Source organism: Magnolia sinica, chromosome 15 (genome assembly GCF_029962835.1).
Source record: "Magnolia sinica isolate HGM2019 chromosome 15, MsV1, whole genome shotgun sequence".
NCBI lineage: Eukaryota > Viridiplantae > Streptophyta > Magnoliopsida > Magnoliales > Magnoliaceae > Magnolia > Magnolia sinica.
The window spans coordinates 37,861,817-37,878,027 of NC_080587.1; the positions used below are offsets into that span (position 1 = coordinate 37,861,817).

The following is a 16,211-nucleotide window of genomic DNA, read 5'->3' on the forward strand; positions in this document are numbered from 1 at the left end:
AATAAAGTCCGCGGATACGCAACTCTGCGATACGTTCGATGACTCATTCGATGAGACTTCGATGTCATCGACAAACCGTCAATGGCATCGAACCCACTTCGATGACATCGAAATAACACCAAAACAGTCTGAAGACAAAACATATAAAATTAGATTTTATCTATTGCACTTCAATGAGTCTCGATGGCATCGAATTTAAGTATCGATGTCATCGAAACTAAGCTCAATGGCATCGAACAAGTACCCAAATAGTCCAGCAACCAACTGGAGAAATTATGAATTTCTTCGATGGGGATCGATCAACTATTCAATGGCATCAAATGATCTGTCGATGACATTGACAAATCCTGATTCTGAATTGATTTGAGACATTAAAAACAACAAAAAGTAATAACTTGATTGTTCATTTCACTCAATCTATAATAAAAGAGGTAGTAAGGATGTCGTCTTGAAGAATGAGGTTAAAATTATTCATTAAAAGTTCCACCAGTGATGGAAATCTAACATAGCATTAGAAAATATCAAAATTCGAGTTCAATGAATGAGAACAAGTCACTGATAAGTGAAAAATTTCAGTACCAAGTACAATTAATACCTTCATCCGCAATGAATAGTACTGGTCGTTAAAATTTGAGGGATGAGTTATAGAACTCTTAATGAAATTCAGTTTAAAGAATAAGTGTTTTAATTATAACAGGGCCACTAAAAATATTTTCCTTATGTTAACGTAAAGGCGGTACCACTTCTCATGAGAGTTAGAGTTTCTATAGGGATCGCTCATGAAAAATGATAAGCATATAACCATTAAATGTGTTAAACGATAAATATGAGGGAGACCATATAACACAAATGTGATTATATATGTGGTATCTCTGAACTCTGGTTATGTCATTAAGAAATAACTTGTTCAAGGTTACAGCTATCGGAGATGTTGATAGAATTCTGAAATACTTACACTATGGGAAGATTCAAATTGAAATATATATTCATTCATGCATAAGAACTATATTTATTCTCTGCTAAGATTTTCTATTATTTAATTTACCCAAGTAGATGATTGTTGAGATTTTGGTTAAAATCAAAATAATTGAAAATTTTAATTTGTTTTTCATTTTCCTCCCCAAATGTTTTAAAAAACTATAAAAAAGCTTCATCCCACAACGCTTAGAGATGAAATTTTTTTTCCCTAGCTTATGAGTTATCTTGTGGTGTGTTTACTTAGAGAAATGGAGAGAGAAAACTTAGGTTGCATGTTTTAATGCGGAACTCTAGAACACACGTATGCGCACATGCTCGTGATGGCGCGGTTGCTAGAGCGGACGAGGGTATTGGCAGTAAGGCGGTGTAGTTGTAGAGGCACTAGTGGCACACCTGCATCGTCTCACAAGTGAGCGCTCCCTTACGAATAGTTGCGAGAGATGCTTAGTATGAGAAGTGCAATCACGGTGTGAGAGGGGCTAAGTATGAGAAGACAAGCTTCAAGAAGTCGTTCCCTGACGACCTTATGCAAACCATCGTGAGATGGTACGATCGTGGTGAGAGATGTGCTGAGTTTGAGAAGACTAGCTTATATAGTCTATGTCAAACAGTCAGATCCGTCAATTGCAGAGAACAACTAGAAACTGACGTTGGTTAATGTTGACGGTAGAAAAAAAGAAGAAGAAGGCTAGCCATTTAGTGATCCAAGTGGTTGGATCAATGATCCAACAGATCTAAACGGATAAATGATTGATCCAACGGTATGGAACGTTTGGATTAATGAGCCAATGGTTGGAAACATTTCTCGCAACATTATAACCATTGATAGCCTCAAATACAATGGTCCACTTGTCCTATCTGTATAAACATGGCCTCTCTAGGTACAGAGCAACAAAAAATCAGCAAACCAATCATTCTCTATAGAAATACAAGCTCTCTATTCTCTTTTGATAAGTTAGTAACAAATTAAGTTCTAGAACTCCTGGAGTTTCTAATTCCAATAAGTCACCAAGTCTTCCCAAAACTGACTGCGTTAGCCGAATTCCTACTGAGGTTCCTTTAGGATTGTTGCACACAAGACCATTAGAAAGCTTGTAGTATCCTAAAAGAAATTCATCAATAACCCATCAACGATTTCTACTTTGAGAGAAGAGGGGGACAAATCACCCTTCAAGGACAATGTATCTAATATGTGCCTGATTGAATTAATTTTTTAATATTATTTTTGGTATCTATGTAATCATTTCAATTTTTTCCAACACTGAGCTAATTGGATCTCGCATTTGGGCTTCATATCAGGTCACTAAGCCTATTTGGGCGGGCAGTAGGGCTGCAACTCAGGTAGGTTGGGTTGTGTTGAAGGTCAATCCAAGCTCAACCAGCCCTTAAAATGAATCCACTTATAAGCACAACCCAAAATCCAAATCAAAGTGACCAACCCAGATTCCTTTGTATTTATAAACTTAAACTCGTTCAACCCGATGCATTTTTCAATCCAAGCTTGGCCCGAGGACTTAAACAACCTTACCAGACTGGTCAATTAGGTTAGGGTTGACCCAAACCTAAGTTATAGCCATACGCCCCGACCCTACCTCAGTCATTTTAAATACTAAAAAATGGAAGTATATTAGGTGAGACCCCTATCCACTTGGGTGAGAGAGACCCTTAACTGCGGGGTTCATAGTGATGTATGTGCCCTGTCTAACCATTTTAAAAGATCATCTTAGGGCATAATTCCAAAAAATAAAGCAGATTAAAATCTTACGCAAAACGTACCACATGAAACAATAGTGATTGAATCCCCACCATTAAAAACTTCATGGGGCCATCGTGATGTTTATTTTCCATAAAGCCGGTTGATAAGGTCACAAAAATCTGGATGAAGAGACCACACAAATAACTATTTGATCCAAAACTTTTGTGGCCCATGAGAAGTTTTTAATGGTCAATTACCATTGTTTCCTATGTTATGGTTTACATGGTATTTAGATCTACTTCATTTTTTGAATCATACCTAATTTGAACTTTCAATATGGATGAATAGTGTGGATGTAATCACATATATCACAATGGGCCCTATGGGCTCCCCTAGAAAATAGAGTGGATTAGGTGAGACCCTGGCTTCACCCAAGACGGTGTGATCCTCATCGTGGGCTATCGTGGAGTCCACCATAATGTAGGAATTATGTATCCACATTGTCCATTCATTTTTCCATATCATCAAGGCATTTTCTCAAAAATGAAGTTGATGCAATTATTAGGTCGACCATACCATAGGAAACAGTGGCGTTCGACCGTCATACCATTAAAAACTTCTTAAGGTGTACCTTAATATTTTAGTAGGGTTTATTTACCATCCAATATGAAGATAAGGTCATAGAAGCCTGGATGAACTAAAAAAATAAACATCAGCTTGATCTAAATCAACACTGTTTGTTTTCCATGGTACAGTTCACATAATTGAATCTATTTTTTTTGGACAATGTTATAAGATGATTTAGAAAAACTGATGGACAACGTGTATACATGATACATACATGAAGGTAGGTCCCACAATAACCCCATTTTAAGGGCTGGACTGTCTTTGGTGAGGCCGGGTTCTCACCTAATCCACTCTCTAGAAAAGAAGAGTGGTTTCGTGGAAAACCATGCTGAAGGTCCCACAGAAGGAGCCCGGGAAGGAATCTAAAGGTGTATAGTAGATAGATAATATACTGTATTATTTGGTCCTCGGAGGGTTTTGATGGACACAACCCAATTTTAGAGGGTCCACACCCATTATTTAGGACCCATCAAATGGGTTCAGATTCAGGTCCACTTCATATGGTGTGGTCCACTCAAGCCTTTGATGCCTCCTTTTTGGGCTTATCCCCTAAAATGATATTTCAAAATGGATGGACCGTGGGGATAAAACACATAAATCACAGTGGGCCCCACAGAACCCCTATCAGGACCATCCGTCTCTAGCCAGGTCCTAGTGGGGTAGTATCCATGTCTGTTAATATGATCACCAGTCCACATCAGCACACACGTGTAGCTTGCCAGTGGGAAGACCAGCTTGGGACTTCCTAATCCAACCGTTAATTGCTCGGATCTTGCACGGATGAACACCGCACACAGCCAAGGGCGTGCGCGATATGGCCGCACGTGCAAGCTCACTCTCGTGAGTCCACTTCCACTTCCTGTTCCCCGTTTTACCCAACCATACCAAGCTTTCGCGCCATCTCTTATTGTCATCTCTCTTCTTTCAAATCTGCATTTTTGTCATTCTAGAAAAAATCAAACCCTAACCCTAAAACCTCAATCCCATGCCTCCTCTTTTCCCCACCAAAACCCTAACCCTAGATTCTTCCACCCTCTTCATCTCCTCTTGCAAATCCTTCTCCGCCCTCTCTTCCCAAACCACCCCTCCTATCTCCTTCAATCTCCTCTCTGTCGAATCCCCTCTCCCTCCAATCCCTCCCAACTTCCCCCAATCAAAAATCATCCCCAAAACTCGATTCGTGATTGACAGCTTCAAATCATCTAGGGATTTCTTCGTCTCCTATTTCCTCTCCCACTTCCACGCTGACCACTATGCAGGCCTCGGCCTCACCTAGTCGAAAGGCATGATTTTTTGCTCCGATACCACGGCCTACCTCCTCGTTGAAATCCTCAAAGTTACTCCTCTCTTTGTTGTCTCACTGACTCTCAACGAAAGCATCAAGATAGACGGCTGTGATGTCACTCTCATCGATGCTAATCACTGCCTAGGCACTGTTCAATTCATGTTCAAGGTTCAGGGTGAGAGGTATGTTCATACTGGTGACTTCCGTTTCTGTAACTCAATGAGAGCAGACCTAGCTCTCAAGGGTTTTGTGGGCGCAGATGCGGTTTTCCTGGACACGACATATTGTCATCCGAAATGGGTTTTTCCATTGCAAGATGAATCTATTGAATACGTGGCAAAAACGATAGAAAGAATTAGAACTGAAAATAAGGGGCTGGGCAATTCTATCTTGTTTCTTGTCTCAACATATGTTGTTGGGAAAGAGAGAATTTTGCTTGAAATCTCACGTCGGTGTGATTGTTTATTGCATGTAGATGGTAGGAAAATGGAGGTTTTGTGTGTGTTGGGGTTTGCAGATTGTGGGTTTTTTACAGAGGATGCTTCTGGCAGTGATGTTCATGTGATTGGTTGGAATCTGTTGGGCGAGACATGGCCTTACTTTCGACCCAATTTCGTGAAAATGAAGGAGATTATGGTTGAGAGAGGATACTCAAAAGGCTGTGGGATTTGTTCCCACAGGGTGGATGCATGGAGCCAAGAGAGACGGGTTTGCAGTGAGGGCGAAGGATTCATGTGAGATTCATCTCATTCCGTATAGTGAACATTCAAGCTACGATGAGTTGAGAGATTATGTGAGGTTCTTGAAGCCGAAGCGGGTCATTCCTACTGTGGGTTTGGATGTTGAGAAGCTTGATAGCAAGCATGCTGCTTCAATGCAGAAGCATTTTGTGGGTCTGGTTGATGAGATGGCCAATAAACATGAATTCTTGATGGGCTTTCATCGGAAGTTACAGGAGACTGATGACAAGGAAGTGGATGTTGGCGTCGTTGATTCGAACAGGGGAGTTGATATGGAGAAAGAGGATAACACACCTTCAACAGATATGGAAAATGTCAATGGTTTGGAGGATTCAATTGCACTGAATGAGAAATATATAGGATTGTTAGAAGAGCTTCAAGATTGTTTGCCGAAATGGGTCACCCGGGAGCAGATGTTAGATCTACTTACTAGATCTCGTGGAGACATTGTTGAAGCAGTTTTTGACTTCTATGAACATGAAACAGAATTACGTGAGCAGGCAATTGCCAATACTATGTCTGTCACCAGCTGTCAAACAAGCCTGTGCAAAGATTCCTCTTCCCTTCCTGAAATAAAATCCATCAATGGCACCCCTAACGAAAACATTACCACAAGTCAAAATAACAAGTCACCTAACACAACTCGCTCTATAAAAAGCACTGTTTCTCTGAGAAAAAAGGGTATGAGCACTGAACATAAACTAAGGAAGAAAGCAAGATCAAGTTCAACTTCAGAATCTAGTGGATGCAAACAATCTACCATAGCAAGGTTTTTTGGTAAACTTGTACCTGATACTTCTCAGGTTGATGGGCTTTCTAGTGCTGCAGCCAAGCAATGTCCTAATAGCTTAGACTTGCCATTGAGTGATGCTTTGGGATCATACAAAGAGTTGGATCAGTTTCTTCAGATAATAAATGGCAATATATTGAGAGATGATGCAACTTCTATATTGGAGAAGGCAAAAGGAGATGTTATTCTGGCACTGGACATTCATTACAGTAATCATGTTGGTGTATCTGACAATAACGAGGGGAGTTCAAAGCTCTGCAGCACATCAGTTCAAACACAATGCGATATTGCTGGGAATGGAAGCAATCGCCCTAAGGAAACAGCAAATGTGCCTAATGTATTTGCACAGGGCCTTTCATCACGAGATATGAATGCAACTTTTGTATCACTACCACTTGAAAAGTATTGTCCTGTTGAGAATGGTTGGTGCTCCCACTGGATTAGCAGTTAGTTGAGAGTGTTGTCTGTAATTGCGTGTATACTCCATAGTCCATAGGTTAGGACTTCCTGTTACAAACCTTGCATGATGGTGTGATGCATTTGCAGCATGCTGGAGGGCTGGACAGCCTGCTCCCTATTTACATCTTGCTCGGACATTTGATTTGGTGGAGCGAGAAAGAGGCAAGATAAAAGCCACTGGTATGCTGTGCAACATGTTCAGAAGGTTTGTCCTGATGGGTTGCTTTGTCATTTTTGACCTAGTTGTCTTATTTGTTGATATGGAAGTCAATCTTTTTGTTTTCAAGGGAGTCCAATGTAATATTATTGATGTATTTTAAGGCAACGTGTTTGCTGCATTGCCTCATAACACAGCTTGCTTGCCTTATCGCCTGAAGATGTGCTACCTGCCGTGTATCTGTGCACAAATAAAATTGCTGCAGACCATGAAAACATGGTTCGTTTACATCCATCCTAACATGTATACTATCGTTTGACAACAATGTTTTGTTTTCTTCCTTCTTTTGTATTCCATGTCAATTATTTTCTTTCTTTTGTATTCCATGTGAATTATTTTCTTTGACAACACCAGATTTCTTGTGCACATGCTATTAAGAGCTTCGTTTTAGGAGCTTGTATGGTTTTTTTTTTTTTTTTTTGTACCAAGATGACTGTGTGGAAATTAAATAAAAGTTTACAAATTTAAATGGGAATTAGCGAGTTTTTTTATACATTACATTGTTTTTTCAGTTAATAATGTACAATTAATGCTCCCCTGCCTACTTTTTCAACTGGATTTCTGCATTTATTCCCTTGCATCTGCGGTATTTTCAGATTGCTGGTGTCTTTTATTTTATCGTTATTTATTCTTGACTAAATTGACCTTCCAATTTTTATTTTTATTTTTTCTTGTCTGAATTGTCATTTGACTAGTGATTTTCACCATCACAAGTTTTTGGAATTCCAAATCCACATGAAAGATCAGAAGAAGATTCAGAACCAAGATTTTTTTTTTCTTTTAATGATAATCACAATCAAGAACCATACATGTTAAAATGTAACCCTAGCAATCCTTCAAAACCTAGCAAATTACAATTCACATCATCTAGTACTATTTGCAAAATATCAACAATCAATCTTAAATTAAGTCAATGAGCAAAGGTACCCTGGAGAGCTGGAGCCTTGCATTTTGATTATAATCCACACGTAGTGAATTCTCATTTAGCCAGAAATCAATTTAACTTATCATGTGTCTCCCCCGTCTAAGATTTCTGGGAACTTTGAGTCAGCACCAAGAATTATAACGAATGCGAATAGTTACCTTTTCCAGCCTTACCGAATTACAGTTCATGTTATTAAGGCGCCATAGCCTTGCCATTCCCATTTCAGATGCCTATTTAGCATAAGAAATCCTAGTAACAGGAGCCTCACATTTAAAGTAAGAGTGTTTTTGAATCGATGAGTTTCTTAGCTGCCGTCTATTATGGAGCAGAGTTATACCTATGAGGCTACTGATTGAAGAATACCAATTGCTTGTTGAGTTTGGAACTAAAATGTATGTTATGAACAAGGCAAGAGATCTACTATAACTTGAACTGTTATGTTGCTGCTCTAGGTCAAAACATTCTCTTAGCAAGAAAGAAAGCAATGCGATGCTCCAAGATAATTTTGTTGCATCTTTTTATTTATTTATATATTTAAAATTTATTTTTAATTTTCATTTTCGAGAAGTAAAGTTTTGTTGCAGTATTTATAAGTACAGAAATTAGGACTATAATCTTATCAGTGCAAGTGACTAGTGCTCACTCAATGCGCGAAGTTTTTTTTTTTTTTTTTGGAAGGATCTCAACGGTCAAAGGTTGTAATGTACTTTATTATTATTGTTGTTGTTGTTGTTGTTGTTGTTATTGTTATTATTTATATTCATATTTAATTTGACCGTGGTGTCATGTGTATTATTCCCAAAATTGCTCTTCAAGCCATCTGAATCCCGTCCCTATACTAGTTTTTAATTGATTACCATAATGCCTTCTTTATATATCTTCAGTTCAATAAAATCAGTGTGATTATTCTTTCATAACATGCTACTTAACTTTTTGACGATTAAGGAATTCGAAGTTTTCTCCAGTTTGAGCTTTGTTTATTTATTTCTTCATATTTATCACGAGCTGTTAAACTGTAGTCGAGGCTGTTTGTTACCAAGTTTGTTTCTTTCTTTTGTTTTTTCCTTTTCTTTGGGGAGTTCGTTTTCTGTTTTATGTAACTTTTATCTGGCAGACTTGTAGTTAGACCACTGCCACCACTTATTCTTCTTCTGTATTCTTGGGAATGGTGTTAAACCACTTTGTAATATGTAATCACAATTCCAGGAACTGAACATTGGTGGAAGCCTGGTCTCAGCTGCACTCGAAGAGGCATGTGGAACAAACAGGTCCAAAATAAGAGACATGTACAATAACTTGGGTGATCTGGGTAGAGATGAATAGTTCTCTGCAAAATCTATTTCTTTTTCTTGTCTACATTCTCTTGAATAACTTACTGATGGTCTGTGATCTTTAAAGGTGATGTTGCACAACTATGCCGGCAGACACAATCATTACTTGCTCCCCCTCACCCACTTTCAATCCGAGAAGTATTTGCTGTGCTTCGAAAGATAAGGTATTGAATTATTTTAATTTCAATTCAATTTCCAGCACTAAACCCTGCAGTCTGATGCTGTGTTGGTATATTGAATGTAACCTGTTTTTTAATCTTTGGTAACATGAGAAATTCCACTATTTATAATTTCCTTCTTTCCAGGTGTCCACTTGAATTGGTGAATTAGGCTTATACCTCTGTTTCTGGGTGTTAATGCACGATAATTTTTTATTTGTTTAATAATTGTTATTTTATGAGGACACTACCATCAAAATTGGGAGAGACGAGTATACCTCTGTTTCTGGGTGTTAATGCACGATAATTTTTTGTTTGTTTAATAATTGTTATTCTATGAGGACACTACAATGAAAATTGGGAGAGACGAGTAACAAACAATAACATGGGAGAAGTTTCTTGGTTTGAGTAATTTATTTGTTTGGGTATTATTTGAGACTGGAAACAAACAATCAAAAGGCGGTTAAGAGTATTTTATCTGTATTGGTGTATGCACTATATGCTATTCCTTTACTTTTTCCGATTATGTTGGTCCATTTTTTTAAAAAAGGCAATTGTATGACAATTTTGACATTCATTATTGTTCCACGCTTTTGTACGAACCAGCAAGTCATCTTCAGCTAACACTTGTCTACAAAATGGACCAAATTTAAAGCTCAGCTTGTCGGGTCTGAAGTTAGAAAAGAACTTCAAGGATCCGAAAAATCGGGATGACTAAGATGAGTCACATGTCTGACTCACTGAGCCAATGTGATGACTTGCCTGCCTCACGACTTCTTATATTTCCTCAACCTAGAAAACAGTGAGATGGGAAAAAAGAAAAAAAATACAGAAAGCCTATAGGTCTTCTCACATTCTCTCAAAACGTCCATGGCTTTGGGATTATCATTTTATTTTGCCAGGTAAAAGGAGACATGCTAGCTAAGAACATTCAACTAGGAAAACCTCAATGATCTCTTCTGCATCTTTATCATCATTCATAACGAAAATAACACTTATGTATTTGATGTTTGAGTCAACAAAATTTGCCTCCCAAAAGCTGTGATAGTATGATTTCTTTAATCAGAACAAAATTATGGCATAACCAATTGAACATAAAATTCATATCCGATCAGATCTGGTCAAATTCTGAAGCAGAATGTACATTCTTTTCTATATTCATCTACATTTGTAACAGTCGAAGAAGGTTTTTAGTCGAAAAAGGGAAAATGAGAGTTCCACAAATTTCCATCTATTCATGTTTCCTCTCCCTTCCCTTTGCTCATATTTTCTGTTGCCTTCAATCAGATGAATTGCCATTTTCTTTTCTTTTCTTTTCTTTTCTTTCCTTTCTTTCTTTCATTCTTTCTTTTTTAAATCATCATCATGTGAGCCTTATACCAACCCAACTAATTGGGGTCAGCTACATTAATCCTTTTCCATCATTCTACTCTTTTGAGGGCCATAGCCTGAGTTAGAACATAGGTCATCAGGTCTTTCTTACCACCTCCACTTATGTCCTTTTGGGCCTTTCCCTTGCCCTTTTAGAGCCTTTATCTTCTACCAACTCACTCTTTCAAACCGGTGCAATTCTTAGTCTCCATTGCACATGAGCAATCTAAGTCTACTTTCCATCATCTTATTACCTATTGGTGCTACTCCTATGTTCCCTCATATGCATTCATGTCTAATTCTATCCTTGTCTTGCCACTTATTCATCTCAATATCCTCATTTCAGCTATGCTCATCCTGTGAACATGTTGTTCCTTAACTGCTCAACATTTTATCCCATAAAGCATGGCTGGTCTTATAGCTATCTTATAATATTTCCCAACAGCTTGAGTGGTACATGTCATCACATAAAACTCCCAAGGCATATTTCCATTTCTTACACCCTGCTTGAATTATGTGGATAACGTCCTTCTCAATATCTCCACTCCACTCTCATGAATTATCGATCCAAGATATCCAAGGGGTCATTTTGGGTAAAATTTGGTCAACAATCTTAACTAATTCCTCGTTCCCACTCTTATTGTTACTAATATTGCTCTCTATACACTCTGTTTTAGTGTGTGATTAATTTTAAATTCTTTAAGATTCTAAAGCAACCCTCCATAAATTTATCTTTGTGTTTACACCTTCCTCATCTTGTCAATCAAAACTGTCATCTACAAGCAACATACACCATGGCATCTCTTCCTACAAATGCTTTGTCAACCCATCCATAACCAATGTGAAAAGGTACAAGCTCAATGCCAACCCCTAGTGCAAGCCTATGTAATTGGGAACTCAATGGTCTCTCTACTAGTGGGCCTCACATTTGTTAGTGCTCCTTCATACATATCCTTAATCAAGTCAATCTATCCTCTTGAATCTCCTTTCCCAACACCCATTAGATTAATTCTCTAAGGACCCTATTATAAGCTTTCTCTAAGTATTAAAAAAGAAGAAGTCGGGATCCTTCCTCTCCCTATATTTCTCCATTAATTGTCCAAGTAGAAAGATAGCTTCAGTTGTAGACCTCCCTGCAATGAAAGTAAACTGATTTTCCGATACGTTTGTCTTATGCCTTAGGTGTCGTTTGATAAACCGAAAAATAAGCTATGAAAATAAGTAAAGTGCTGAATTGTAATTCTGAAATAATTTTAGGGATATTTTAGTCAAAAGTGATTTTTTTAAAGCACCATTGCTTTCAGCATTCAGCCTTCAACATTGAGTGAAAGGAGGGGAGCTGAAAAAATGACCCATATTTTTAGTGAAAATTAATTTATGCACTTAATAATTGTGATTCGATAAACGATCTGAATCGTATAAAATTACTGAAAATATCAAATTTCAGTGATAAGTACTATAAATAATTTTTATCAAACAACCCCTTAAGTCTTTTCTCAACCACTTTTTCCCAAAGTTTTATAATCTGGCTCATAAGTTTAATCCCTCAATGATTAGTGCAGGTTTTTCTTATAAATAAGTACCATTGCACTTTTCCTCCGTTCATCTAGCATTTTCTTCGATCTTATAATCTTGTTGAGCAACTTTTAATTTTTATTTTTATTTTTATTTTAGAGATCTAGTTGAACAACTTTATCAACCAAAATATCCCAATATCTCCTATACACTTTGAAATATCTATTAGTATACCATCTGGTCCAAGGGCATTTCTTATTTTCATCTTTCTCAAAGCTTCTTTCACTTTAAATATCCTAATCCTACGGAAGTATCTATGGACTCTTGCATCATTCAAGTTTATGGTTCATTATATCCCTATGTTCTCAAAGTGATTGTCATTAACAACTTATGAAAATAACTTCTTCACCTTTTGACTAATACACTCTGATCATCCCTTTTAATGCATCTCACATGATTCGGGTCCCTACTTTTCTCCTTTCTCATTTTTGCAAGTTTGAAGACATCTTTCTCACATTCTCTTGTTTCTAATTTATTTGTAAAGATCATTATAAGCCTTAAGTATAGCCTCGCCACTTTCTTGGCAATCTTTTTGACAGCTCTATATTGTTCAAGATTTTCATGGTTTCTAGTCCCTTGCTAGGCTTCGAAACATGAACACTTCTCGTTAATAGCTTTTTGTACATTGTCATTCCACCACCAAGTTTCCTCATATGATTGGCTTTTCCCCCTAGATTCTCCTAAAACTCCTCTCTCTCTTCTTCTTCTTCTAGTTCTTCTTCTAAATATAACTAAAAACTATGACTTGATGATTGAATCATAGGGATCAACTTGAATCGAAGTCACGACCTCAAATCAGACACATGAAAAAAGCTTGTCATCTCATAAATGTCTGTAGTTTTTCTATAGAATAGTTTTCTTATTGAAGGGTAACTTTAGAACTGCCATTACCTCTGGTATCTATAATCCATGACATAAAGAAGAGATCAATGATACTAAATGATTCATGTGAATGAGGTAGTGTCTTTTGCAACAAAGATCAGTTAACTATCTTTTAACGATGGTAACCAGGGGCATCAATGTAATCGTCAATATTGATTCATTCTCATTCATTCTCTAGCTGCCTTTTTCAATTCAAGTATGCCTCACCTCATCATGTGTTCACTTCCTAGTCTTTGCATTTCCATTCAATGTCAGTGCGTAACATTCTACCATCAGTTTCGTACCCATTCTCCGTAGGAAATGTGTTTTTTTCATAATTTCTTGTTAGGTAACTATCAGTTCCATTTTACAGCGGCAACTTGCTGGTCTCAATTTCACCAAAAGTTGCCTCTAGGCTTCCACCTATGTCAATCCTTCTAGTTCCCCATCAGTTCTAAAAGTTTCCAATTCCATATCACCGTCTTATTGCTCCTTATCTATCCCAGTCAACACCTTTTCCCTCTGGTCACAAGTCACAACCATTATCATCTGTTTTCTTTTTGTCACTGAATCATTTGACCATACCAAGAGAGAGGAAACTAGTACCCCTGTATCTTCCCAGCCATCAGATCTCTCTCTTAGCCGGTCAGTCTATCGGATGTCTTTTTCATCATTCATCTCCCTTTTATTGCACCAAAAAAAAAACACACACACACACGCATTACACACTAAGTAATACATGCCCTCCATGCAAATACAAGAGAACGAGCATAACAAAATACCCCCACTGGATTGTCCATAATGTCTGTAAAGCACCTTCTGTTTCTTTCCTTCTAGATGGCCCACAACCCCGCTAATAAGAATAATCTTCACTCCTTAGAAGCTTCCCCACCTATACCCCCCCTCTGCCGGTGCCAGAAAAAATAGTTGATGTGATCCGGAAGAACCCAAGCGATGCCAAAGAACTGAAAGTTGAAAGACCACACCTCCTTGAAGAAACTGCAATACATGAACAAATGTGGAACCAACTCCTCATCCTTCAGGCAAAGAGGGCACTCATTGGTAAGGAAGTGGGCCCTCTTAAGAAGGTTGTCAATAGTAAGCACCTTATTCCACCCCACTAGCCAAGCAAAAGCCACCACTTTAGATGGAGCGCCATAGGACCGAAGGTGGAAAGTGTGTGCCTTAGTTACCACTCCGCTTTGGCCAGTAGTAACGAGGGAAGAGTGGAAAGATCTCACTGAAAATATCCCAGACTTGTTACTAATCCAGTGCACTGAATCGACCCCATCCGAAACCGAGACCCCTTCCAACAGGATAAGGAGTGCCAAAAACTCTTGAAGCTCTACCTCTCGGAGGGCTATTCCGCATTACGGATTCCAAACCCCATTGCTACCTATGAGCGAGAAGCAACAGCTGATTGAAATATCTGTATCCAAAGCAGCGAGGGCAAGATTTGGGAAAATGTTTTGCAAGGCTTGCTCACCAAGCCAGATATCCTTCCAAAATCTGACCCCCACCCCATCCCCCACTACCTAAACCACTTTTTGAATTATTGCTTGAGTATTTTCTTAACTTATTAATTAATTCTTCATCCTTTCTAGATATTATTTTTTGTGCTATAACCCACTTTCTTTTGGAACATGTTTTTGTTAATAGTGTTATTAACTGACGGCTTAGTTTATGCTAGTTAATTCATTAACACCTGTGTATTTATCTCGGAATTCATCAGTACTGAAGCAGGCAGTGGAAGTACTGTTCGTAAGAAGAACCTCATTGTAAATCTCATGCGTTCTTGTAGAGAGAGGGAAATGAAGTTCCTTGTTCTAACTTTGGTGAGTTACTCCTGAATTCATTTTATTTGATTTTTAGTGATTCTTTATATTGGCTTACTTGTATAGGGATCCTTACAAACTTTTAAGTAACCAGCTTGTTCTTACTCTATACACTATGGAACAATGTTAAAATCAGTAAGTCAACTTGTCATAACTATTAAAAAAAGGAAAAAAAGAAAAAGAAAACAACTTGGAACTGGTGGCAGTGTACAGGTGGACTGATTTGCCAGAGGTCTCAGGGCTACGAATATGCTGAGTCATTCAATGTTTGAAAGATGGTAAAAAAATAGCACCATAAAGAATAGAAGAGGTAGAAATTTCTTCTTTAGTACCATTTGAAACATGCTGAATTTGTAAATTTTGATTGCACATAACAATAGCACAGTACTGTAATCATACTCCAGTGAGTAAAAATAGATGAAGTATCATTAAATGGGGCCCTTATCTCTCGCTTGTTCCATTGCAACTCTGCTTCAAGTGTGCTTAGGGACTGGTATCTATCAGTATGGCAATGAGTGGGAGGTACTTTAAAAGGCGAGGCCCCATCCCAAGCAAATTTTGGTGGCCTTCCTTGGGCAACCTGGGGCCTTCAGGCATCATATGGTTGCGAAGAGATGACAAGGGATGGTACGAGGTGTCTAACCCTGAACCATGGGAACTGTTTTTCTGTTTAGTTGTAGTGAGATATGGCAGATAGCCTCCAGGCTACTTTTCGTTTACCCATGTTGTAAACAGCTAAATAGTATATTGCTGATTTGCAGATGTGTTGGCTGAGGAAGGCATGAGCAGCCCTACTCTTTGTATCAGGGATTCATTCCTTATTTTAGATTTTTGTTTCTTTCTCATGAAAAGAAAAAAGGAAGATGAAGCACCATATCTTCATTTCATAGTTGTCTTGTGAATTATTTCCTAATAAGAATATGAATCATATATTTCAAACCTTGAACAATTCGTCTTAGGAATTGTGAAATAGGGCATCACTGACATCTTAACCCTTGTCACAAGCACAAATTCACGAGGAGAGGAAGCCAAAAGCCTTAACTTTTTCATCAACGAGTACTGGAGATTTCTTGGACAAGGAATATATAACTTAGCATTATACACGGAAATGATGCAACAAAAACAACAACAAGAATAAATTAAGTTCATAATTTGACCTATGACCTAATAATAATCGGAAAATCCCCTACCACTGTTGGAGGCATATATGAGGAACCGAGGGAAATATGCAAGCCCTATAAATCACTCAAGGCTTTGTTCTCATTTTGGTAAGAATAACTGCTAGCTGATCACTAGACTGAACATATGGAATACAAAGCAATCCAGACAATATCTTCTCATGCACAAAGTGACAATCAACCTC

At 37.9% G+C, this 16,211-nt stretch overlaps 1 pseudogene; it reads left to right on the forward strand.

Moving 5' to 3' along the window:
- The first annotated feature begins 4,257 nt into the window (after nt 1-4,257).
- On the forward strand, nt 4,258-15,232 carry LOC131227073 (DNA ligase 6-like; annotated as a pseudogene).
- Nucleotides 15,233-16,211: the final 979 nt, after the last annotated feature.